This window comes from Bombina bombina, chromosome 1 (genome assembly GCF_027579735.1).
Source record: "Bombina bombina isolate aBomBom1 chromosome 1, aBomBom1.pri, whole genome shotgun sequence".
In the NCBI taxonomy this organism is placed as follows: Eukaryota; Metazoa; Chordata; class Amphibia; order Anura; family Bombinatoridae; genus Bombina; species Bombina bombina.
The window spans coordinates 658,643,068-658,668,215 of NC_069499.1; positions in this window are offsets into that span (position 1 = coordinate 658,643,068).

Below are 25,148 nucleotides of genomic sequence, written 5' to 3' on the forward strand. Positions count from 1 at the left end.
TATGTCCCTTTAAGCAACGCTGGTATTGAGGTGAGATGTGGAGCTGAATTCTGCTCTACGCTCACCTTTTTCTGGCTAACGCCGGGTTTAAAAAAAAACGTAATACCAGCGTTGTCTTAAGGTAGCGTTAAATAAAAAAGGCTCGTTAGCAATGCACCCCTCTTACTGCAAAACTCGTAATCTAGGCATTTGTGTTCTTTATTTTGTGTAACTTAGTTGTTCGTTTTTTGTAACTTAGCATTTTTTTATTTTGTGTAACGTAGTTGTTAGTTTTTTGTAACTTAGTAATATTTAATAGTAGATTTAAATAATTTGAGTATGGTTATGTGTTTAAATATGTAATATAGTTATTTTAATTGTTAGGTTAATGAAATTTTAGTATAATAGGGTAGGTTAATGAATAGTTTAATATAGTATAATGTAATTTAATGTAATTTTAGTATAACAGGTAGGGTAGATTAATTAATAGTTTAATATAGTTTAATTTAATTTTAGTATAATAGTTAGGGTAGGTTAATTAGTAGTTTAATATAGTTTATTTTAATTCTACTGGTAAGTTAAAATTTATTATAAGATAGGGATGTTGTAATTTTAATGTAAAGATAGCGGGTTGTTAGGTTTAGGGGTTAATAGCTTAATTATGTTTATGGCGATGTGAGGGGATGGCGGTTTAGGGGTTAATAGGTTTAGTAAGTGGTAGTGATGTGGGAGGCCAGGGGTTTAGGGGTTAATACATTTATTTAGTTGCAGAGGGCTCTGGGAGCGGCGGTATATGGGTTAATAACTTTATTAGAGTTGCGGTGAGCTCCGGGAGCAGCGGGATGGGGGTAATAACTTTATTTAGTTGCGGCAGGGTCCAGGAGTGGCGGGATAGGGGTTAAAAATTTTAGTTTAGTTGCGGTGTTTAGTGACAGGATATAAATAAAGTTGGGAAAAAAGCTGAATAGCAGCGAGATCGATGACTGTTAGTTAACAATAGTCCGATGCTCATCGCCCCATATTTGGTGCATGTCTTTTTGACAGCTTTTTTGATAAATAAGGAGAGCGTATTCAGATCCATGGCTGCAATGTTAGGCGATGTTAGGCGAGCGTATTGGTGCTGGCGAATGCAGCATAGTTGACTACTTGATAAATAGGCCTCTGAGCCTTCACTGGATTTTCTGGGATGTGTGAGAGAAAAAATCTTCTCACAGGAGGTATTACACTGAATCCTGTTCGATAACCTTGAGAGACAATACTCTGAATCCATTGATTTTGGAAAGAATCTGCCCAAATGGATTGGAAACATTTAATCTGCCCCCCATCAGCTGAGCTGGAATGAGGGCGGCACCTTCATGCAGACTTGGGGGCTGGCTTTGGTTTCTTAAACGGCTTGGATTTATTCCAACTTGAAGAAGGTTTCCAATTGGAACCAGATTCTTTGGGGGAAGGATTAACTTTCTGTTCCTTATTCTGTTGAACAGAATGAAAACAATTTGAAGCTTTAGATTTACCCTTAGATCTCTTTTCCTGAGGTAAAAACTCCCTTCCCCCCAGTCACAGTTGAAATAATCGAATCCTACTGAGAACCAAACAAATTGTTACCTTGTAAAGAAAGAAACAGTAATCTAGACTTAGATACCATGTCAGCATTCCAATATTTGAGCCACAAAGCTTTTCTAGCTAAAATAGCTAAAGACATAGATCTAACATCAATTTTGATGATATCAAAAATGGCATCACAGATAAAATGATTAGCATGTTGAAGCAAGCGAACAAAGTTGATATAGCTGCAACATCAGCCATAGAAATGGCAGGCCTGAGAAGATAGCCAGAATATAAATAAGCTTTCCTGAGATAAGATTCAAGTTTCCTATCTAAAGGGTCCTTAAAGGAAGTACTATCTTCCATAGGGATAGTAGTACATTTGGCAAGAGTAGAAATAGCCCCATCAACTTTGGGGATTTTTTCCCAAAACTCCAATCTAACTGCTGGCAAAAGATAAAAAAATGTAATCCTTGAAGAAGGAATAAAAGAAGTACCAGGTCTATTCCGTTCCTTTGAAATCATATCAGAAATAGCACCAGGAACTTGAAAAACCTCTGGAGTAACCACAGGAGGTTTATAAACAGAATTTAACTGTGTACTAGTTTTAGTTTTAGTATCAAGAGGACTAGTTTCCTCAATATCCAAAGTAATCAACACCTCTTTTAACAAAGAACAAATATACTCCATCTTAAAGAGATAAGAAGATTTGTCAGTGTCAATATATGAGGTAGGATCTTCTGAATCAGATAGATATTCATCAGAGGAGGATAATTCAATATGTTGTCAGTCATTTGAAATTTCATCAACTTTATGAGAAGTTTTAAAAGAGCTTTTAAGTTTATTAGAAGGCGGAATAGCAGACAAAGCCTTCTGAATCACATCAGCCACAAATTAATTTATATTCAGAGGGATATCATGTACATTAGATGTTGAAGGAACAAGGCATTGTACTAGTACTGATGGATACATTCTCTGCATTTAAAAGCTTATCATGACAACTATTACACACCACAGCTGGATATATAAGCTCCGCTAACTTACAAAAAATACACTTATCTTTGGTAGAACTGTTATTAGACAGCAGGAATCCAACAGTGGTTTCTGAGACAGGATCAGATTGAGACATCTTGCAAATGTAAGAGTAAAAAACAACATATAAAGCAAAATTATCAATTTCCTTATATGGCAGTTTCAGGAAAAGGAAAAAATGCAAACAGCATAGCCCTCTGAGCATAGAAAAAGGCAAGGGGCATATAGGAAGTGGGGATTACATGAATAAATTATTTGGCACCAAGTATGACGCACAATGCAAAATTACATTTTTTGCAGCTAACAACATCCGGAAATGACGCACCTCACATCATGGCAGACGCAACCTTGTGCAAGGAAACCTGGCATCAACTAAGACGCCAGAAATTACGAACTTGCATCACCAAACTTACCTTTGTGCCAAAAAAATTCTCGCACCAGGAATCAGGAATGACGCAATAAATATCAGCATTTTGCGGCCTCGCAAGCCTAATTTTGCCCACGAAAATTAATGAAAACAGTCATTTTCGAAGAAAAGACTATACCCCAGGTAAGAAAAAATACCTTCCTAGATATGTTTTTTTCCCAATTTTGAAACTGATAGTCTGCAAAAAGGAAATATACATAAACCTGACTCATGGCAAAAATAAGTACAATACATATATTTAGAACTTTACATTAATACATAAAGTGCCAAACCATAGCTGAGAGTGTCTTAAGTTATGAAAACATACTTACCGCAAGACACCCATCCACATATAGCAGATAGCCAAACCAGTACTGAAACAGTTATCGGTAAAGGTAATGGAATATGAGAGTATTTTGTCGATCTGAAAAGGGAGGTAGGAGATGAATCTCTACGACCAATGACAGAGAACCTATGAAAAGATTTCCCACAAGGAAAACCATAGAATACAATAGGTGATACTTCCTTCACATACCTCTGACATTCACTGTACTCTGAGAGGAATCAGGCTTCAAAATGCTGAGAAGTGCATATCACAGAAGAAAATCAAGCACAAACTTACTTCACCACCTCCATAGGGAGGCAACGTTTGTAAAACTGAATTGTGGGTGTGGTGAGGGGTGTATTTATAGGCATTTTGAGGTTTGGGAAACTTTGCCCCTCCTGGTAGGATTGTATATCCCATACCTCACTAGCTCATGGACTCTTGCCAATTACATGAAAGAAAGGGCCTTTTGTAGGGCATTGCACTAAGTTAAACAGCTCTTTTACCTGTAAAAAACACAAAGACCTCCCAACAGTAAAACCCACCACCCAACCAACACCCAAAAATAAAAAAAAACTAACTCTAACAAAAATCTAAGCTACTCATTGCCCTGAAAAGGGCATTTATATGGGCATTGCCCTTAAAAGGGCATTTAACTATTTTGCATTGCTCTGAAAAGAGCATTTAGCTCTTGTGAGAAAAGCCCAAACCCTAAACTAAAAAAAACACCCAAAAAAGTTTAAGAAATCCTAACATTAACCCCTGAAAATCCACTTACAGTTCCTGAAGTCCACTTACAGTTCCTGAAGCGGCGAGAGGTCTTCATCCAGGTGGCTCCATCTTCATCCATTGCGGAACCGGCATCTTCTTCATCCCTGCGGAAGTGGATCGGTCGATGCACAGAGGCAGAGGTCCAGGCGAAGGTCCAAGGCGGAGATCCAGGTGAAAGTCAAAAGCAGAGGTTTAGGTGGATGTTCAAGGTGGAGGTCGAGGCGGAGGTCCATCAATCCGACATGGAGGTCTTCTTCATGCGATCGTCCGCCCACACTGAGGATTGAAATGCAAGGTACCCCTTTTATACTGGGGGTACCATTGCATTCCAATTGGCTGGAAAATTTGAATCAACCAATAGGAATTGAATCAGCCAATAGAATGAGAGCTGCTTAAATCCTATTGGCTGATTTGAATAGCCAATAGGATTTTAGCAGCCCTAATTCCTATTTGCTGAATCAATTTTTTCATCCAGTAGAAATGCAATGGTTTCCCCAGTATCGTTTATCCAGGCGGCATCGCCGCTCCACCTCTGCAGGAATTAAGAAGATGCATCCACAATGGATGAAGATGGAGCCGTCTGAATGAAGATGCTGCCTGGATGAACATGGAGCTGCCGGGATGAAGATTGTTCAAGTGGGACTTCAAAAGCTGTGAGTACCTAAAGAGGGGATAGTGTTTTTTTTTGGGGTGGTTTTCTTTTATAGATTAGGGTGGGCACTCTTAAAATAGCTGAATGCCCATACAAATGCCCTTTTCAGGGCAGTGGGTAAATTAGGATTTTTTTAATAGTTTTTTTTTTAAATTTGTGGGTTTTGGGGGGTGGGGGTTTGTAATGTTAGTGGGTCTGTGTATTTTTTTAGAAAATTAGCTGATATATTTAGGGCAATGCCCTACAAAAGGCCCTTTTGAGGGCTATTGATAGTTTATTCTAGATTATTATAATAGGAATAATTTTTATTATTTTGGATAATTTGTTTATTATTTTATGTAATGTTTTTTTTTTTCTTTTTGGGGTGGGTTTTTATTTTTTGATTAGAGGTTGGGAATTTCATAAAAGAGCTGAATGTCCTTTTAAGGGCAATGTCCATACAAATGCCCTTTTCAGGGCAATGGGTAGATTAGGTTTTACTTTATTTTTATTTTGTGTGATTGGGGGGTGGGGATTGGTATACTTTTAGGGGGTGTTTGTTTTTCTTTTGTAGGAAAAGAGCTGGTATCTTTAGGGCAATGCCAACAAAAGGCCCTTTTAAGGGCCCACAAAAGAGCTCTTGGTAGTTATAGATTAGGGTTTTTATTTTGGGTGTGGGTTTTTATTTTTATTTTTTTAAAATAGAATAGGAAAAAAAATATTATTTTGGATAATTTTGTTTGTTATTTTTTGTAATGGTAGGTTTTTTATTTTTTGTAATTTTAGTGTTTTTTTTTATTTTGTAATGTTAGGTTTTAGTTTAAGGCAGCTTAGGTTTTATTTCACAGGTACGTTTGTATTTATTTTAATTAGGTAGTTAGCAAATAGTTAATAACTATTTACTAACTAGTCTGCCTAGTTAAAATAAGTACAAACTTACCTGTGAACTAAAAATAAAACGTAAGCTAGCTACAATATAACTATTAGTTATAGTGTAGCTAGCTTAGGTTTTATTTTACAGGTAAGTATGTATTTAGTTTTAAATATGTATTATCTAGTTAATAATTTTAACTTTAATTTAGCTCTATTTTAATTATGTTAACGTTAGGGGGTGTTAGGGTTAGGGTTACGGTTAGGTTTAGGGATAGGTTTAGGAGTTAAGAGTTTAATTTAGGTTGTTGCGATGTGGGGGGCTGGTGGTTTATGGGTTAATAGTTTTATTTAGTGGTAGTGATGTGGCTTGCCAGAGGTTTAGAGGTTAATAGCTTTATTTAGTGGCGGCGATGTCGGGGAGCGGCGGAATAGGGGTTAATAGATTTATTCTAGTGTTAGCGATGTTGGGGAATAGGGGTTAATAACTTCAATATAGTGGCAGCGATATCAGGAGAGGCTGATTAAGGTTTAATAGATTTATTTAGGTGGCAGCGTTTTTGGGAGCGGCAGATAATGGGTTAATAATTTTATGTAGGTGTCGCCAATGTTGGTGGCAACAGATTAGGGGTGTTTAGACTTGGAGTTTATGTTAGGGTGTTAAGTTTAAATGTTACTTTTTTTCCCCATAGACATCAATGGGGCTGCGCTACGTAGCTTTTCATACCACAATCACAGGTGTTAATTTTTGTCTAATCCGCTCTCCCCATTGATTGGGAAAGCATACATGAGCACGTGAAAACAGTGCTTGTATTTTTTGCGGTATGGAGCTCAACGCAACCATATCGCATGCACAAGCTGGCTGTTTCCAAAATTCTGATGGCTGCACTATAGAGGATGAAATAACACAACTTATGTTGTGTTCGTTAAATTCCCTATAGCACGCTTAACTCGCAATCTAGTTAATGTTAATGTTAGTTAACATTCCATTACAGATGATTCGGGAATCTCCACCTTAAAGAAGGGGATGTAAATTTGGCATTTGAGAGTTTGAGAGATATTGGGGCATGATCAGAGAGGGTAATATGGTTTATTTTGGTATCTCTAATCCAGGAGCTAAGTTTTGAAGTGGTGAGAAACATGTGTATGTGCAAAGAGTATCTTTGGACACTGAAAGACAAGTATATCTTTCAGATCAAGTGTATTAATACATTTTCTAAGAAATCTTGATTCCCTTTTCCAGTTTGTAGGTTTATAAGTAATATTTTTATTTGCCGTTGGATTTCTAAACCTATCTACTGGTACTTCTGGAGCTATGTTTAAGTCTCCTTCTATAAATAGAGATTCACCAGGAAGGCTCATCAATTATTTTTGTAACATTTGCCAAAGTTCTGCCTTTTTTTTAATTAGGGCCATATAATCCCACTATCACTACTGGGAGATCCTTCACCAATATATGAACAATTAAAAAACGTCCCTCTGGATCTTCCACTTGTTTAGTTATAGAATAGCTTAGGTTTTTGCAGAACAAAAGGGTTACTCTTCTTGCTCTATGAGATTCATATGTAGTGTATAAGACCTCACCAACTGACATCTGTTTCAGTTTTTGGCATTGCTTAATATAATGATGTGTTTCCTCTAGTATAGCTATATCTGCATTTGGGCCTTAAAGCATTTCCTAATGGCCTTTCTCTTTATGGAAGATTTGATACCTCCCATGTTCTATGCCATTACCTTAATAGTATTTTCAGCCATAAATTAGAGCATGATGGAGAAAAGCTGTATGGGTGTGTGTTATGTAGGGAAACCAGTAAATAAATCATGTTAAGGAAAGAAATAAGGGTAAAGAATACCTTGGCGTCAATGATTTGACATGTTGGAGCAGGGGACCCCAAAGAATTGGAGCATAGCTGACTTCTAAGAAGTAAGAGATATGTTTAATAAAACAAAGAAACCACAAAGAAAAAAAACACAAATTACAATTAAAGAACAAACATAAAAAGAGCATAATAAGAAATAGATATACTCTTCCTTCTTCATAGTTTCTTATCTAGACCCCTGCACAAGTACAGAGGGTGTCCATGGTTTTAGTCTGAACACTGTTGTAGATCACTCTTTATGAAATGGGGGTGATGATCTGTGGAATTTACTGCATCAGAGATTTATCAAAAATCTTCTTGTCTTAAGTTCAGTATGTTGGTGACTGGTTCTCCTCTTCTTCTTTGGCAAGATATATTTGTAGATGTTTGGGTGAGTCAAAAAATGCAGTTCCTCGAGGTGCCTGCAGGCTTAGCCTGATTGTGAACAGCTGAGCAACACAACGGCCTTTATCCAACAGTTGTTTGCAATACGAGTAAAAATGTTTACATCTTCTAGATATCTCCGCCGAGTAGTCTTGGAATATACAGCATATATATATATATATATATATATATATATATATATATATATATACAGTATATTTATATATGGTGCCTGTCAATACGCCCATAGGAGCTGAATTTTGTCTTTAAAATTCAAGTATTTCACTGTTGCTTGTCTCGGTAGACCATTAAGGTTTATCGGCCTGGAACTCTCACTCTGTGTGGCCTCTCTACAACACAAGAAGTGTTTTCTTCTGGTAAATTTAGTAGAAATGGCAATATTTGTTCTGCAAAATTTATAAGGGCTGTTTTGGGTACAAATTCTGCAAGATTGTTTCTGAGGGAACGTTTCCCCAGGTCATATAGTTTAGCCATAAGAAGTTTGTTTTATTTTATATGGTGGTCTCCTGTTGTTTGTCTTCCATATCTGACAGCTTTTGTTCCACGTGAGATCATCTGGCAGTGAATTATTTAAATTCAGAATTTAGGGAGTACGCTCCTGATTGTAATCTTTTGATTTTTGGCAAGAAAAGTGCAGACAGTTGAGTCATGTGTGTCTTGAAGGTCTGGGGTCTTCGGTTCTTGGAGTGCAGACTCTTAGCTAGGCCTTTCTGTCTGGTGTTTCAACTTCCTGTCGGCGTGTTTTTGCTTATGTGACAATTTATCAGTCTTTTTGGTATACGTATTGTAATACTTGAGCATACAGGAACGGTATAGGTTTGAGTAATTTAAATGTAATTGGAGTGCAGTATGATGTATGAAATTGCAGAGTCACAACATTGTAGGAGAAAATTTCCACCGCTGTTGGGTAGTTATATCTCAAGGCATTATGATCTGAGCATCCATCTAATTCAGGAATCTTTAAGCTTCAATCTAAACATCCAGATGGCTTAAATTCCATTATGGATGTAAATTTGTTTTACTGAAGTGAATTCTCAATTACATCACATTATTGGAATAAGGGGTAAATATGATAACAAATAGTATACAAGGGAAAAGATTTCCCAAACTGAATTTATTGTGTTGAGTACTTCTATATAATGCTGCTATATATATATATATATATATATATATATATATATATATATATATATATATATATATATATATATTTATTTCATTGGATATGTACATATGTAAGAAATGTAATTATGAACTTTGTATAACATTTCTATCCCTATTTACATACATGTTTTTTTACAACAGCCAGTGAATATACAGAGATATATCTTTAAGATGTAATTGAACCAAGTGTCTCATTAGAGTTAATTAGAGACCTTTTTTTTGCATTGGAAAAGTATTAGAAAAGATTTGGGAACATGGTTCTCACGTTGGATCAGTGATCTGGGACACTGAAATCTCCCAGTCTGCCCCTCTTAGCACACTTGGGTGCTGCTTTACTTGTGAGTACGCTCTTGCACATTTACACCAAGTATAGTGTCAAAACAATATCACGCTAGGAGGCGCCCTTGTTTTGTGATTTCTTTCACAGAGTTCGATTCGGTTCGGAAATTCTGAATTCTGAATCAATCCGAAACAAATCCGAAACAAATTCATTCAAAGTTTTCCGAATTCTAATCGATCCGAAACGAAATTCGAAAAACTCAGAATCGATCCAAAACGAACAGAAACAAATTTTTCGATCATGCACATATCTATTAGGGAGACCCCAAGAGTCATATTTTAAATATTACCAACAAGTATAAGTGCTCAACCAGCAACAAACAATAGCCTAATACATTGTTCTCTCGCAAATTGTCACTTAAATTGTCACTTAAGAACAGCCTCTTTTTGCCCAATTGTGCCTTCATAGAGAAAAAAACTTCCCTGAAGTATAACAGCCTGATCCCGCCTATACAGGTCAGTCCAGCCCAAAAAATACCAGGGAATCTTCCACCGAATGAGGTACATGACAACCCCAGACAATTAGTTTGGCTTTCTTTGAGCCTCGTTAGTGAGGTTCAGCCATATTCCTCTAGTCACATTAGGCAGGGAGTCCATGTATGATTTTGCTCATGACACTTAGGCCCAGATGATCTAAGTGCTGCAAGGTGGCAATATATTAAAAAGGTATCCAACTCAAGGTAGAGAATGTCTATGAAATTTTATAAAATGCTAACATTACTGTTCAGCAGCACTGAGAAGCATTTTAATATACATCGCAATTGGTGGCGATGCTGGGAAAATATTCCAAGCAGCATCTGTGCAGACAATGGCAATGTAAAGTAAAGGACCAAGCACCAAGCCTAATAAATGTGCTTATGTACCTTTAAATTGATATAACCCACCTCAGACTAACCCTACACTACTTAACCCATAAACTGCCAATAGCCCACCACAATGAACTTCCTAACATATTAACCCCTATACTGCCAATAGCCCACGGCAATAAATGTATAACCTATTAACCCCTTACCCCTATACTGCCATAACCCCCACCACAAGCTACCCCTACACTATTTAACTGCTATACTGCCATAACCCTTATCACAAACACCCCTAACCTATTAACCCCAAACCCCCCACAACCAACAAATGCAAACACTCCCTAACCTATTAACCCCTGAACCCTCACAACCCCCAATGCAAACACCCTCTAAGAAGAGGACCACTGGCATGAAGATAAAGAGGACCACCCCGAAGGACCACCACCATTAAGACAGAAGAGGAGCACCGCCAGAGTCAAGTTGGGTGAGTAGAAATTTTGGGGTTTAGAGTTAGGTTTTTTTTTAGGGTGTTTTTTTTTTTATTCAGATTTTTTTTGTCCCAATAGAGATGAAATAACTTTAAGGCAATACCATAAAAATGCCCCTCATTGTCATTTTTTTTTTAGGATAGAATTCTTTAGTTTATTTTTTTTTAGAATAGGGTTTTTATTGTTTTAATGGACAAAAGAGCTGAAATAACTTAAGGGCACTGTCCTACCATATGCTCTTCTAAGGTCCCTTTTCAGGGCAATCTTTTTTTTTTTTTTTTAAATGGACAAAATAGCTGAAATATCTTTAGGGCATTGCCCTACCAAATACAATTTTTAGAATAGATTTTTTTTAGATAAGCTTTTTTGGGGGGGTGGGCGTTACTTTTATTGTAGAATAGGGTTTTATTTTGGTAGAAAAATAAGTAAGCCACTTTAGGGCAATGCCAAACAAAAGGCTCTTTTAAGGGCTATTTTTATAGTAACTTTTAGTGTTAGTATAGGGTTTTTTTTTTTAGTTTTTTTTTTAAAGGGACTTTAGTTTTAGTATAGGCATAACTGTGGGGTTTTTTTATTTATGGAAGCATTTTTTGTGTTTTTTTACTTTTAGTAAAATATATGACAAGGCATATAATTTTAACATTGTATATAAATGTAGTGACATAGATCATTTAATTAGTCAGGTAGATTGCATGATGTAGGTGGAGGCATTCTGTGGGAGTAAGCTGGACGTTTCAGGGGTAGAATAGCAAAGACATGACATAGGTGTAGGTGGTCTTTAGGAGTTAGCCAGTTGTTCCAGGGAAGTGTAGCTAAGACATGACAAAGGTGTAGGTGGTATTAAAGGAGTTAGCTGGGAATTCCAGAGTGGAGTATAGCTAAAATATGATATGGGTGTAGATGTTTTGTGGTAGTTAACCTGCACTTTGAATTGGATACATCACCAGCAGTGTGATATATTCCAATCTCTGAAGTACAGGTTACTTGTAGGGTGTCAGCCATGTTTGTCTCCAAACCTTTTCAGTGCGAGGCAGGTAGTGTAGGTTTAGTTACAATAAGGTCATATAGGCATTTAAAGTATTCCTACACAGACACTGTGTTTGGTTTAAATGAGCACACTGTCTGCGCTGTGTAGGAACACTGCAAACCCACGAAAAGTGCCTACATGTGGCGATGTTGGCAGACTTTTGCAGAAACCATGATCTCTTTTATTTCCTTTGGGAGACACATCTTCACTCACCAGCACTTTGTGGGTCCAACCCCCTTTTTTTACAATATGTCGACAGACCAACAGGCTGTAGGGCCAAAGAGGCCAGAAAGGCAGTTTCTCATCAGTCTATCAATGCTTTGAATATCGGGGCCATAGGGAGACCCCCAAGAGTCATATTTTACATATTAACAAGTAGAAGTGCTCAACCAGAAATGAACAATAGCTCAATATCTTGTTCTCTGGCAAAGTGCCCAATTGTGCTTTCACAGAGGAGAACTTTCCATATAATTGGATTGTTCAAGACAAAGTGTATGGAACGTATTTGCGATAATTTTTATAAACATAAAAAGCAAAACAATTACTGCACAATTATCGGTATAAAGCAGTTTGGAGATAAGACTGTGTAATGAGGCCACTTTTAGTGCAAATGTGTCTCTTACACTGCATGTGATGCAGTACAAATGCACTAGGAATAATTACTGCAGTATATTCTGTATAATGCAATTAGAATAATGTGCAATATATAGTTTTACAACTTTTATACAATTTAGGTAAACTGAGTAATATGTATTACTCTGATAAGAAAATTGTTCATTTCTTGGCCCTAGAAAGAGACATGAAGCTGTAGAAAAGAATAATTATAAATCATATAACAAATAATAGGGAACAATGTAAAAATATTTATTTTCTATTGTGGTAACTAGGCGATAAGCCTGCCCAGAGGGCAGTCTATGTTTAAAAAATCCAAACCCCCAAGCTAATTTTACTAAAAATAAAAAATGTAAAATTACAACAACAACAAAAAACAAAGCTATCCAAAAATAATTTAAACCTCAACTAATACCCCTATAAAAACAAAATATTCCCCCCTAAATAAAAACACCCCCTAATCTAATACTAAACTACAAATAGCCCTTAAAAGGGCCTTTTGTAGGGCATTGCCCTAAGTTAAACAGCTCTTTTACTTACAAAAATTACCACTAAAAATAACTAAACTACTAAAAATAACTAAACTACCCATTGTCCCTAATTGGGCATTTGTATGGGCATTGCCCTTAAAAGGGCATTCAGTTCTTTCACAGCCCATTAAATCCCTAAGCCCCAAATAGGTACTCACCATTCCTGAAGTCCGGCGGAGAAGGTCTTCTTCCAGTAGGCTCCATCATCTTCTATCTTCATCCTGTGTGAAGGCGGTGCAGAGCAGAGGTGTGGGGCTGGCGTGGATCCTCAGTGATGATCCTCAATGGCAGTGGTCCTCGGCGTCGATCCTCGTTGGCAGCAGCAGCATTCCTCAGTGGCGTGGAGGCTTCTCTTCATCCGATGTCTGTCATACACTGAAGATTGAATGCAAGGCATCGCATTCAATTTAGGGAACCTTGCATTCCTATTGGCAGAAATTTTGAAATCAGCCAATAGGATGAGAGCTACTGAAATCCTATTGGCTGTTGAAATCAGCCAATAGGAATGCAAGGTATCCCAATAAATATGTGATACCTTGCATTCAATCTTCAGTGTGCGACGGAAGATCGCATGAATAGGAGCCTCTAAGCCGCCGAAGACGTCCTCGGCGGCGGTGGTCTTCGGCGGCTTAGAGGCTCCTATTTATGTGATCGTCCATTGCACACTGAAGATTGAATGCAAGGTATCACATATTTATAAATATGTGATACCTTGCATTCAATCTTCAGTGTGCGACGGACGATCGCATGAATAGGAGCCTCTAAGCCGCCGAAGACCACCGCCGCCGAGGACTGGTGCCGTTGAGGACCGTCGCTGAGGATCCATGTATCGGGGAAGCCAGGTCCACACCGCCATTGGCTCCGGATGAAGATAGAATATGATGGAGTCGCCTGCAAGAAGACTTTCTCTTAGTTTTAGGATTTTTTTTATTTTTAAGATTAGGTATTTAATGTGTTGGAAAAGAGCTTATTGCCCTTTTAAGGGCATTAAAAGATCTAAATGCCTTTTAAGGGCAATGCCCATACAATTGCCAATTTAGGGGCAATGGGTAGTTTAGTTTTTTTTTAAGTGTTAGGTTTTTTTTATTTTGGGGAGTTTGGTGGGTGGGGGGTTTTTACTGTTAGGGGGGACATAGTATTTTTTTAAATGTAAAAGAGCTGTTTAACTTAGAGCAATGCACTACAAAATGCCCTTTTAAGGGCTATTGGTAGTTTAGATTAGGGTGTGTTTTTATTTTTGGGGGGCTTTTTATTTTCATAGGGATTAGGTTTAATTTCTTAATTTTTGATAATTGTGTTTATTTTGTTCTGTAATTTTAGAGTTTTTTTATTTTTTTAATTTTAGATCTTTTTTTGTAATTTAAGGTTTTATTGTTTTAAGTGTAACTTAGTATTGGGGTTAATGTTAATTTAGGGGGTGTTAGGTTAGGGGGCTTAGTAATCAAATTAGTTATTTGAGTTGTGGGGGGTTGGCGGTTTAGGAGTTAATAGGTTAGTTAGGTTTATTGCGATGTGTGGGTTTGCGGTTTAGGGGTTAATAGGTTAATTAGTGGGGGTTTGTCGGTTTAGGAGTTAATAGGTTTATTAGGTTTATTGTGATGTGGGGGTTTGTCAGTTTAGGGGTTAATAGGTTAATTAGGTTTATTGCAATGTGGGAGTTTGTCGGTTTGGGGGTTAATAGGTTAATTAGGTTTGTTGCGATGTGGGGGGTTGGCAGTTTAGAGGTTAATATTTTAATTAAATTATTTGCGGATTACGAATTAATTAATGTATTATTTTGCAATGTGGGGTTGGCAGTTTCGATGTTTATTAATACTTTGTGCAGGAGGCTAGGGTTTTTTTCTTGTTTCGTGTGGGCAGTTGCATGTTTTTTTTGTTTGTTAAGGCTTAGTTTGCCTACGCTGTATCCAGGTGGATTCTTTTGGCTGCCTCACGCAGCCAACATTCCCTTGAGGATTTGTGCACAACTGGTGACGGCGACAGACACGTTACAAACATGATGATAGTATAGATAGTCCCACGTGAGAATGCTATTTGTTAGGTCATGTAGGAAGTAATATAACATAATGTCAAGTAAATAAAAGTTTTATACTTATGTGGCTCATCTTCCCGATGTCAAAGATGTTCATTTTTTGAGTATTGGCCCAGGTTACGCCTTTATAACTGGATAGCACCACCATATGTGTCTTGTGTGGGCCTGCTTAGTCTCCCTAGTGTGGTAGTGTCCAGTACAGATCCTCTTCTATATGTACTGACTCCCTTTTGTTTTGTGTACCTTATTGTATGATGAGAGTCTACATGCACGAAAAACCCACTTATAACATTCTTTCTTTGTAATAGATCCAATGTTAGCTTAGAACAATGCAAGATTGAGTTTAGGTGTCACTCATGCTTCATCTTGCAAATAAAAAAATTAAATTAATATATTAATTAGAAAATAAACATCCCCTTTATTTTTACATAAGAGGTAAAATAGTAGATGCTTTCATAAAGCTACATTCCTTTTGGTATAGTATAGATGTTTTGATGGATTTCTTGGACAGTATGGATCCTAAGAATAGTGTAGAATTACAAGTTGAAAGTAAATGAAATCGATTGAGCTCAATTGAAATTAACGCTCGTCTGGATAGTGCATCCTCAGAGATCTGGTTAACTGTTTTGCAAAACAAAAAAGTGTTGCATCAAAAATACATTGAAAAGTACAGTTACACTCATAACAACACTATCTAATAAAAAATATTATTAAAAGATATGAATAAATATTTGTATGTATATACTGTATATATATATATATATATATATATATATATATATATATATATATATATATGTGTGTGTGTGTGTGTGTGTGTGTGTGTACATGCAAAAACATATTTATGAGATATTAATATTTAATAAAGGTTTTAACTATGTATTTACAGTATATATTTCACATTTCAATGTTCTGCACATAGCAGAATATGTTCTAAGTATTTATAAATATATATTCCTTAAATAGCTGTATATATCTATACCTATATTTAATCATATATATAAATATGTTTAGATATATAATGTACCAAACTACCATAAGATATATGTAGACATATATATTTATGAATAAATAGAACCTATTCTTCTATGCAAAGGACATTGAAATGGGAAATATTCATATGTTTATGTCAGGTTAGCGCACTTGAGAATATGCGATTGGGTTTGTAGTAGTGTTTTAGTGGGGTTTTTCCACTTCTTTTTCTCCTTTAACTTCTATGGAGAAATACATTGACTAGCACGTAATGTTTGAAGTTTAGCTTTTGCACACATCAGGTTAGCATGTGAGCGAAAACTCTTTACTTTCAATTTGTAATACGAGCGCTAACCAACGCGTGCAAAAAGCTTACTTCTAGCAGAGTTATTGTGCAAGAGGGAGCGTTAAATAGTGCTCCACCTGTAATCTGGACCTAAATATGTTTCTAGAATTAAAATACATGATTTTTATTGAGAACTATGGGTTTAAATGTCTAAATAGGAAACCAATACCTATATGTGATATAAACATTCACACATGTTAATAATATGTTCATAACATAATAATTTATATAATAATTATGTGAACATAATAAAACAACTATTCTACCCACCAATATTACAACAACAAATACCTGAAAAACAGAATAAAATACAATGTTCGATTTAATACATTTTGAAGTTGTACACTGCATTTCCGCCTCTGTTGAACTTTTTGTATATTTTGGATTGCTATTGTACCAGGCTAGCAGAGGTGGTATGCACTTTTTCGCTCCTTTGCACCTTGATAGCAATGACAGCTAGACCCCGGGCTACAGCTTGCAGGAGACTTACAGCTCATTGGCTCAAACTTTCATTTGTCTAAGTGTCCAATTGGATGGGCTGGATCACATGAATGTGACATACAAGCACAGCTCTTGAAGTGAAAGGAGCAGACACTGAACAGCTAGTACGCTTGCACACAGAATCCAGAGCAGTGGAGGAAACTCTCTGGATTGACGAAGAGTCTTTCAGAAAGGTAAAGGGTCACAGCCGCATAGCAGTTTTTCACACTGACACAGATTCAGTTGTTTGATTTGGAAGACCCACACTGGCTTAAATTTTACCATTGGGGAACAGAGTTAAAAACCCAAGTACACCTCCGTATTGTGTCTGCATTTATGAAACTGTATGTGTAACAGATATTTAACAAGCTTTGCCACTGCATAGGGGATCTAAGGGCAATAGCATCTTGGGGCATATATATGACTATTTAGTCTTGAAGTTGAATTAAATAGATTTCATACTGAACACTTGCTTTTTTGTATATATATATATATATATATATATATATATATATATATATATATATATAGTCCATGTAAATAACAAGGTAACAGCACCACAGCACACAATCTTCTTTTAAAGGTGAAAAATCTTTATTTGAGGTTTTTGCAACCAGTAAAAAGCGACGTTTCGGACCTACATAGTCCTTAATCATGCATAAGTTAAAATCAAACAAACAGACTTTAAAAAGGGTATCTGGACCAATCATGTTTCAATTCTCAGTGTTAATTGGTTTAACCCATACCTATCCAGGTTTGTAAATTTCAACAACACAGTGGCCTCTAGTGGTACCAGAATATATTCCATCATTTAAAACCATTATAAAAACAAATCATAATCTCTATTCAGACCATATGGATGTAATGTCTTCAGACGTTTAATCCACCATACTTCTTTCTGTTTTAATTTTAGTTCCCTATTACCCCCTCTTCTATGATGGGGCTTGGGTGGTCTCGCCAATGTAACAAAGACCACATGGGCATTTAAGTAGATAGATTGCATAGTTGGTTTGGCATGTATATAACCCATTGATTGTATATTGCTTTCTTTTGTCATAAGAAAACACTGGCATCTTTTGTCAAAATATAATCCAGAGATAGAATCATTTAAACTCCCCCCTATGCCATCATATAGAAGGGTAAAAAATCTTAGGGATCACATAGTAAAAACTGATATAGGTACAACTAAAATGTCTGATGTAAATTATCTAACTACCCCTAATAAAGGCTGTTACCCCTGCTTACACTGTGCTCAATGTAATTCAGTTATTAAAGGGAAATTTTTAGCACAAAATGACAAAAGAAAGCAATATACAATAAATGGGTTATATACATGCCAAACCAACTATGCAATCTACCTACTTAAATGCCCATGTGGGCATGTCCATTAAATCAAAAGATATGTCACTTCCAGTATCAGCACACTTTACAAATATGGGTCATACAGTAAGCCAGCTTCGCTTTCAAGTGATTGACCATATCCCCCATCATAGAAGAGGGGGTAATAGGGAACTAAAATTAAAACAGAAAGAAGTATGGTGGATTAAACGTCTGGACACATTACATCCATATGGTCTGAATAGAGATTATGATTTGTATTTGTTTTTATAATGGTTTTAAATGATGGAATATATTCTGGTACCACTAGAGGCCACTGTGTTGTTGAAATTTACAAACCTGGATAGGTATGGGTTAAACCAATTAACACTGAGAATTGAAACATGATTGGTCCAGATACCCTTTTTAAAGTCCGTTTGTTTGATTTTAACTTATGCATGATTAAGGACTATGTAGGTCCGAAACGTCGCTTTTTACTGGTTGCTAAACCTCAAATAAAGATTTTTCACCTTTAAAAGAAGATTGTGTGCTGTGGTGCTGTTACCTTGTTTTTTACATGGACTGTATACACTGGAGTTTGGCTGATACTCCTTGGTAACGTGCACACAGGTGGGAAAGAAATTTTACTAAAACCTATGGTGCTGGATTCAACTCACTTACTTCTTATATATATATATATATATATATTCGCCTAGATTTAGAGTTTTGCATTAGAAGGGGTGCGTTAGCTACGCGTGTTTTTTTTTCCTCTGCACCTTTTAAACAACGCTGGTATTTAGAGTTCTCTGAAGGGCTGCGTTAGGCTCCAAAAAGGAACGTAGAGCATAATTTACCGCCACTGCAACTCTCAATACCAGCGTTGCTTACAGACGCGGCCAGCTTAAAAAATGTGCTCGTGCACGATTCCCCCATAGGAAACAATGGGGCAGTTTGAGCTGAAAAAAAAACTAACACCTGCAAAAAAGCAGCGTTCAGCTCCTAACGCAGCCCCTAAGTCTGCACCTAACACCCTAACATGTACCCCGAGTCTAAACACCCCTAACCTTACACTGCCGCCCTGCTATCGCTGACCCCTGCATATTATTTTGAACCCCTAATCTGCCGCTCCTTACACCGTCGCAACCTACGTTATCCCTATGTACCCCTAATCTGCTGCCCCTAACACCGCCGACCACTATATTATATTTATTACCCCCTAATCAGCCCCCCCCCCCCAACGTCTCCGCTACCTACCTACACTTATTAACCCCTAATCTGCCGACTGGACCTCACCGCTACTATAATAAATGTATTAACCCCTAATCCGCCTCACTCCCAACTCAAAAACCCTATAATAAATAGTATTAACCCCTAATCTGCCCTCCATAACATCGCCAACACCTAACATCAAGTATTAACCCCTAATCTGCCGACCGGACCTCGCCGCTACTCTAATAAATGTATTAACCCCTAAAGCTAAGTCTAACCCTAACACTAACACCCCCCTAAATTAAATATAATTTAAGTCTAACAAAATAAAATAAATCTTATTAAATAAATTAATCCTATTTAAAGCTAAATACTTACCTGTAAAATAAACCCTAATATAGCTACAATATAACGAATAATTATATTGTAGCTATTTTAGGATTTATATTTATTTTACAGGCAACTTTGTATTTATTTTAACTAGGTACAATAGCTATTAAATAGTTAATAACTATTTAATAGCTACCTAGTTAAAATAATTACAAAATTACCTAACCTAAGTTACAATTAAACCTAACACTAGACTATCAATAAATTAATTAAATAAACTACCTACAATTATCTAGAATTAAATCAACTAAACTAAATTACAAAAAAAACCCCACTAAATTACAAAAACAAACAAACACTAAATTAGAAAAAATAAAAAAAGATTACAAGAATTTTAAACTAATTACACCTACTCTAAGCCCCCTAAAAAAAATAACAAAGCCCCCAAAAATAAAAAAAATGCCCAACCCTATTCTAAAATAAAAAGTTAACAGCTCTTTTACCTTACCAGCCCTTAAAAGGGCCTTTTGCGGGGCATGCCCCAAAGAAAACAGCTCTTTTGCATTTAAATAAACATACAATACCCCCCCAACATTACAACCTACCACCACATACCCCTAATCTAACCCAAACCCCCCTTAAAAACCTAACACTAAGCCCCTGAAGATCTTCCTACCTTATCTTCACCACGCCGGGTATCACCGATCCGTCCAGAAGAGGGTCTGAAGTCTTCATCCAATCTGGCAAGAAGAGGTCCAGAAGAGGGTCCGAAGTCTTCATCCTATCCGGCAAGAAGAGGGCATCAGGACCGGTAGACATCTTCATCCAGGCGGCATCTTCTATCTTCTTCCATCCGGCGGGGAGCGGGACCATCTTGAAGCAGCCAACGTGGATCCATCCTCTTCTTCCGGTGACTCCCGACGAATGAAGGTTCCTTTAATTGATGTCATCCATGATGGCGTCCCTCGAATTCCGATTCTATCAGCCAATCGGAATTAAGGTAGAAAAAATCTGATTGGCTGATTGAATCAGCCAATCAGATTCAAGTTCAATCCGATTGGCTGATAGAATCCTATCAGCCAATGGGGATTCGAGGGATGCCATCTTGGATGATGTCACTTAAAGGAACCTTCATTCGTAATTTAATGTTGAGGGGGTATTGTATGTTTATGTAAATGCAAAATAGCTGTTTACTTTGGGGCATGCCCCGCAAAAGGCCCTTTTAAGGGCTGGTAAGGTAAAAGAGCTGTTAAATTTTTATTTTAGAATAGGGTAGGGCATTTTTTTATTTTGGGGGGCTTTGTTATTTTTTTTAGGGGGCTTAGAGTAGGTGTAATTAGTTTAAAATTCTTGTAATCTTTTTTTATTTTTTGTAATTTAGTGTTTTGTTTTTTTTTGTAATTTAGTTTAGTTGATTTAATTGTAGATAATTGTAGGTAGTTTATTTAATTACTTTATTGATAGTGTAGTGATAGGTTTAATTGTAACTTAGGTTAGGATTTATTTTACAAGTAATTTTGTAATTATTTTAACTAGATAGCTATTAAATAGTTATTATCTATTTAATAGCTATTGTACCTAGTTAAAATAAATACAAAGTTGCCTGTAAAATAAATATAAATCCTAAAATAGCTACAATATAATTATTCATTATATTTTAGCTATATAAGGGTTTATTTTACATGTAAGTATTTAGCTTTAAATAGGATTAATTTATTTAATACGATTTATTTTATTTCGTTAGATTTAAATTATATTTAACTTAGGGGGGTGTTAGTGTTAGGGTTAGACTTAGCTTTAGGGGTTAATACATTTATTTTATATACATTACACTTGTTAGATGTCGGCGATGTTAGGGAGGGCAGATTAGGGGTTAATACTATTTATTATAGGGTTTTTGAGTCGTGAGTGAGGCGGATTAGGGGTTAATACATTTATTATAGTAGCGGTGAGGTCCGGTTGGCAGATTATGAATTAATAAGTGTAGGTAAGGTAGCAGCAACGTTGGGGGGGCAGATTAGGGGTTAATAAATATTATGTAGGTGTCGGCGATGTTAGGGGCAGCAGATTAGGGGTACTTAGGGATAATGTAGGTTGCGGCGGTGTGCGGTCGGCAGATTAGGGGTTAATTTTTTTTAATAGAGTGGCAGCGATGTGGGTGGGCCTCGGTTTAAGGGTTAATAGGTAGTTTATGGGTGTTAGTGTACTTTAGAGCACAGTAGTTAGGAGCTTTATGAACCGGCGTTAACCCATAAAGCTCTTAACTCCTGACTTTTTTCTTCGGCTGGAGTTTTGTCGTTAGAGTTCTAACGCTCACTTTAGCCAAGACTCAAAATCCCGGCATTAGAAAGATCCCATTGAAAAGATAGGATACGCAATTGTCGTAAGGGGATCCGCGTTATGGAAAAGTCGCGGTTGGAAAGTGAGCGTTAGACCCTTACCTACAAGACTCTAAATACCAGCGGCTGGCCAAAACCAGCGTTAGGACCCCCTAACGCTGGTTTGGACGGCTAACGCAGAACTCTAAATCTAGGCGATAGTTTTTTAAATACAAAAACTATTAAGGAAGACTAACATTTGCCTGAAATTTGGAAGATGCATTTGTTTCTAGAAATTAATTCGCCTAGATTACGATTTTTTGTTGGTAAGGCTGTGCGGGGCTAACGAGCCTTTATTTCTTACCGCTGCCTTAAGCCAACGCTGGTATTACAGGTTTTCTTCAAGCCAGCGTTAGCCTCAGAAAAGTTAGCTTTGAGCAAAATTTAGCTCCACATCTCACTGTAATACCAGCGTTGCTTACGGTAGCGGTAAGCTGGCAAAACGTGCTTGTGCACGATTTCCCCATAGGAAACAATGAGGCCGAGTTGGCTGAAAAAAACAACTAACACCTTCAAAAAAGCAGCGTTCAGCTCCTAACGCAGCCCCATTGTTTCCTATGGGAAAATGAAATTTATGTCTGCACCTAACACCCTAACATGAACCCCGAGTCTAAACACCCCTAATCTTACACGTATTACCCCTAACCTGCCGCCCCCGCTATCGCTGACACCTACATTATAATTATTAACCCCTAATCTGCTGCTCCGGACACCGCCACCACCTACATTATACTTATGAACCCTAATCTACTGCCCCCAACATTGCCAACACCTACATTATAGTTATTAACCCCTAATCTGACCCCCCCCCAACGTCGCTGCAACTATATTAAATGTATTAACCCCTAATCTGCCGCCGCCAACGTTGCTGCCACTATAATCAATTTATTAACCCCTAAACCTAAGTCTAACCCTTACCCTAACACCCCCCTAACTTAAATATAATTTGAATACATCTAAATAAATTTACTACAATTAAATAAATTATTCCTATTTAAAACTAAATACTTACCTATAAAATAAACCCTAAGATAGCTACAATATAACTAATAGTTACATTGTATCTAGTTTAGGTTTTATTTTTATTTTACAGGCAAATTTGTATTTATTTTTACTAGGTACAATAGTTATTAAATAGTTATTAACTATTTAATAACGTCCTAGTTAAAATAAGTACAAAAGTACCTGTAAAATAAACCCTAACCTAAGTTACAATTACACCTAACACTACACTATAATTAAACTAATTACCTAAACTACCTACAATTAATTACAATTAAATTAAATAAACTAAATTACGAAAAAAAACACTAAATTACAATAGGATTGAGCTTGCATTCTATTGGAACAGCCAATAGAATGCAAGCTCAATCCTATTGGCTGATTGGATCAGCCAATCGGATTGAACTTCAATCCTATTGGCTGATTGCATCAGCCAATAGGATTTTTCCTACCTTAATTCCGATTGGCTGATAGGATTCTATCAGCCAATCGGAATTCAAGGGACGCCATCTTGGATGACGTCACTTATAGGACCAGTCATTCAGTAGTCGGCCGTCGGATGAAGAAGATGCTCCACGTTGGATATTTTGAAGATGGACCCGCTCCGGAAGGATGCAGATAGAAGATGATGCCTGGATGAAGACTTCTGCCGGTCTGGTTGTCCTCTTCTGGCCGGATAGGATGAAGACTTCGGACCCTCTGGAGGACCACTTGTGTCTGGCTGGGTGAAGACGGCTCAAGGTAGGGTGATCTTCAAGGGGGTAGTGTTAGTTTTTTTTAAAGTGATAGTCTACACCAGAATTTTTATTGTTTTAAAAGATAGATAACCCCTTTATTACCCATTTCCCAGATTTGCATAACCAACACAATTATAATAATATACTTTTAACCTCTGTGATTATCTTATATCTAAGCCTCTGCAAACTGCCCCTTTTTTCAGTTCTTTTGACAGACTTGCAGTCTAGCCAATCAGTGCCTGCTCCCAGATAACTTCTCATGCACGAGCACAGTGTTATCTATATGAAATACGTGAACTAACACCCTCTAGTGGTGAAAAACTGTTAAAATGCAATCTGAAAGAGGTGGGCTTCAAGGTCTAAGAAATTAGCATATGAACCTCCTAGGTTAAGCTTTCAACTAAGAATACCAAGAGAACAAAGCAAAATTGGTGATAAAAGTAAAGTGGAAAATTGTTTAAAATTACATGCTCTATCTGAATCATATAAGTTTATTTTGGTCTAGACTGTCCCTTTAAGGGGGGATTGGGTAGGTTTTAGAGTGGGGTTGGGTGTGTGGGTGGTGGGTTTTAATGTTGGGGGACTTTTTTATTTTATTAGGGGGATTGGATTAGGTGTAATTAGTTTAAAATTCTTGTCATTCTTTTTTTATTTTCTGTAATTTAGTGGTTTTTTTTTTCATAATTTAGTTTATTTAATTTAATTTTTATTCATTGTAGGTAGTTAAGGTAATTAGTTTAAGTATAGTGTAGTGTTAGGTGTAATTGTAACTTAGGTTAGGGTTTATTTTACAGGTACTTTTGTACTTATTTTAGCTAGGTAGTTATTAAATAGTTAATAACTATTTAATAACTATTGTACCAATAAAAATAAATAAAAAGTTGCCTGTAAAATAAAAATGAACCCTAAGATGGCTACAATGTAATTATTATTTATATTGTAGCTATCTTAGGGTTTATTTTATAGGTAAGTATTTAGTTTTAAATAGGATTAATTTATTTAATAGTAGTAATTTAATTTCGTTTAATTTAAATTATATTTAAGTTAAGGGGGTTAGGGTTAGGGTTAGATCTAGATTTAGGGGTTAATAAATTTAATATAGAAGCAGTGACATTGGGGGCGGCAGATCTTAGGGGTTAAATCATTTTATTATAGTGTTTGAGATGTGGGGGGGGCCTCGGTTTAGGGGTTAATAAGTAGTTTATGGGTGTACTTTGTAGCACTTTAGTTAAGAGCTTTATGTTACAGTGTTAGCCCATAAAACACTTAACTACTGACTTTTATATGCGGTAGGAGTCTGGACAGGAGAGGGTCTACCACTCACTTTTTCAGGCGATCGTTAGGCAAATCCCATTAAAAAGATAGGATATGCGGGGGCGGAGCTTACCGGCGCCCAAGATGGTCGCAGGCTAACAGAGCTCCGGAGTTCGATCGGCTTGCTCTTAATCTTTTATAGCACAGGATCGCAAATTTATACCCACTAGCTGTTGGATATGGAACCAGGGTAGCTAGTGTTCACACAACCTCATGAACACCCTCCGGGTTCAGTGTGTAATGGC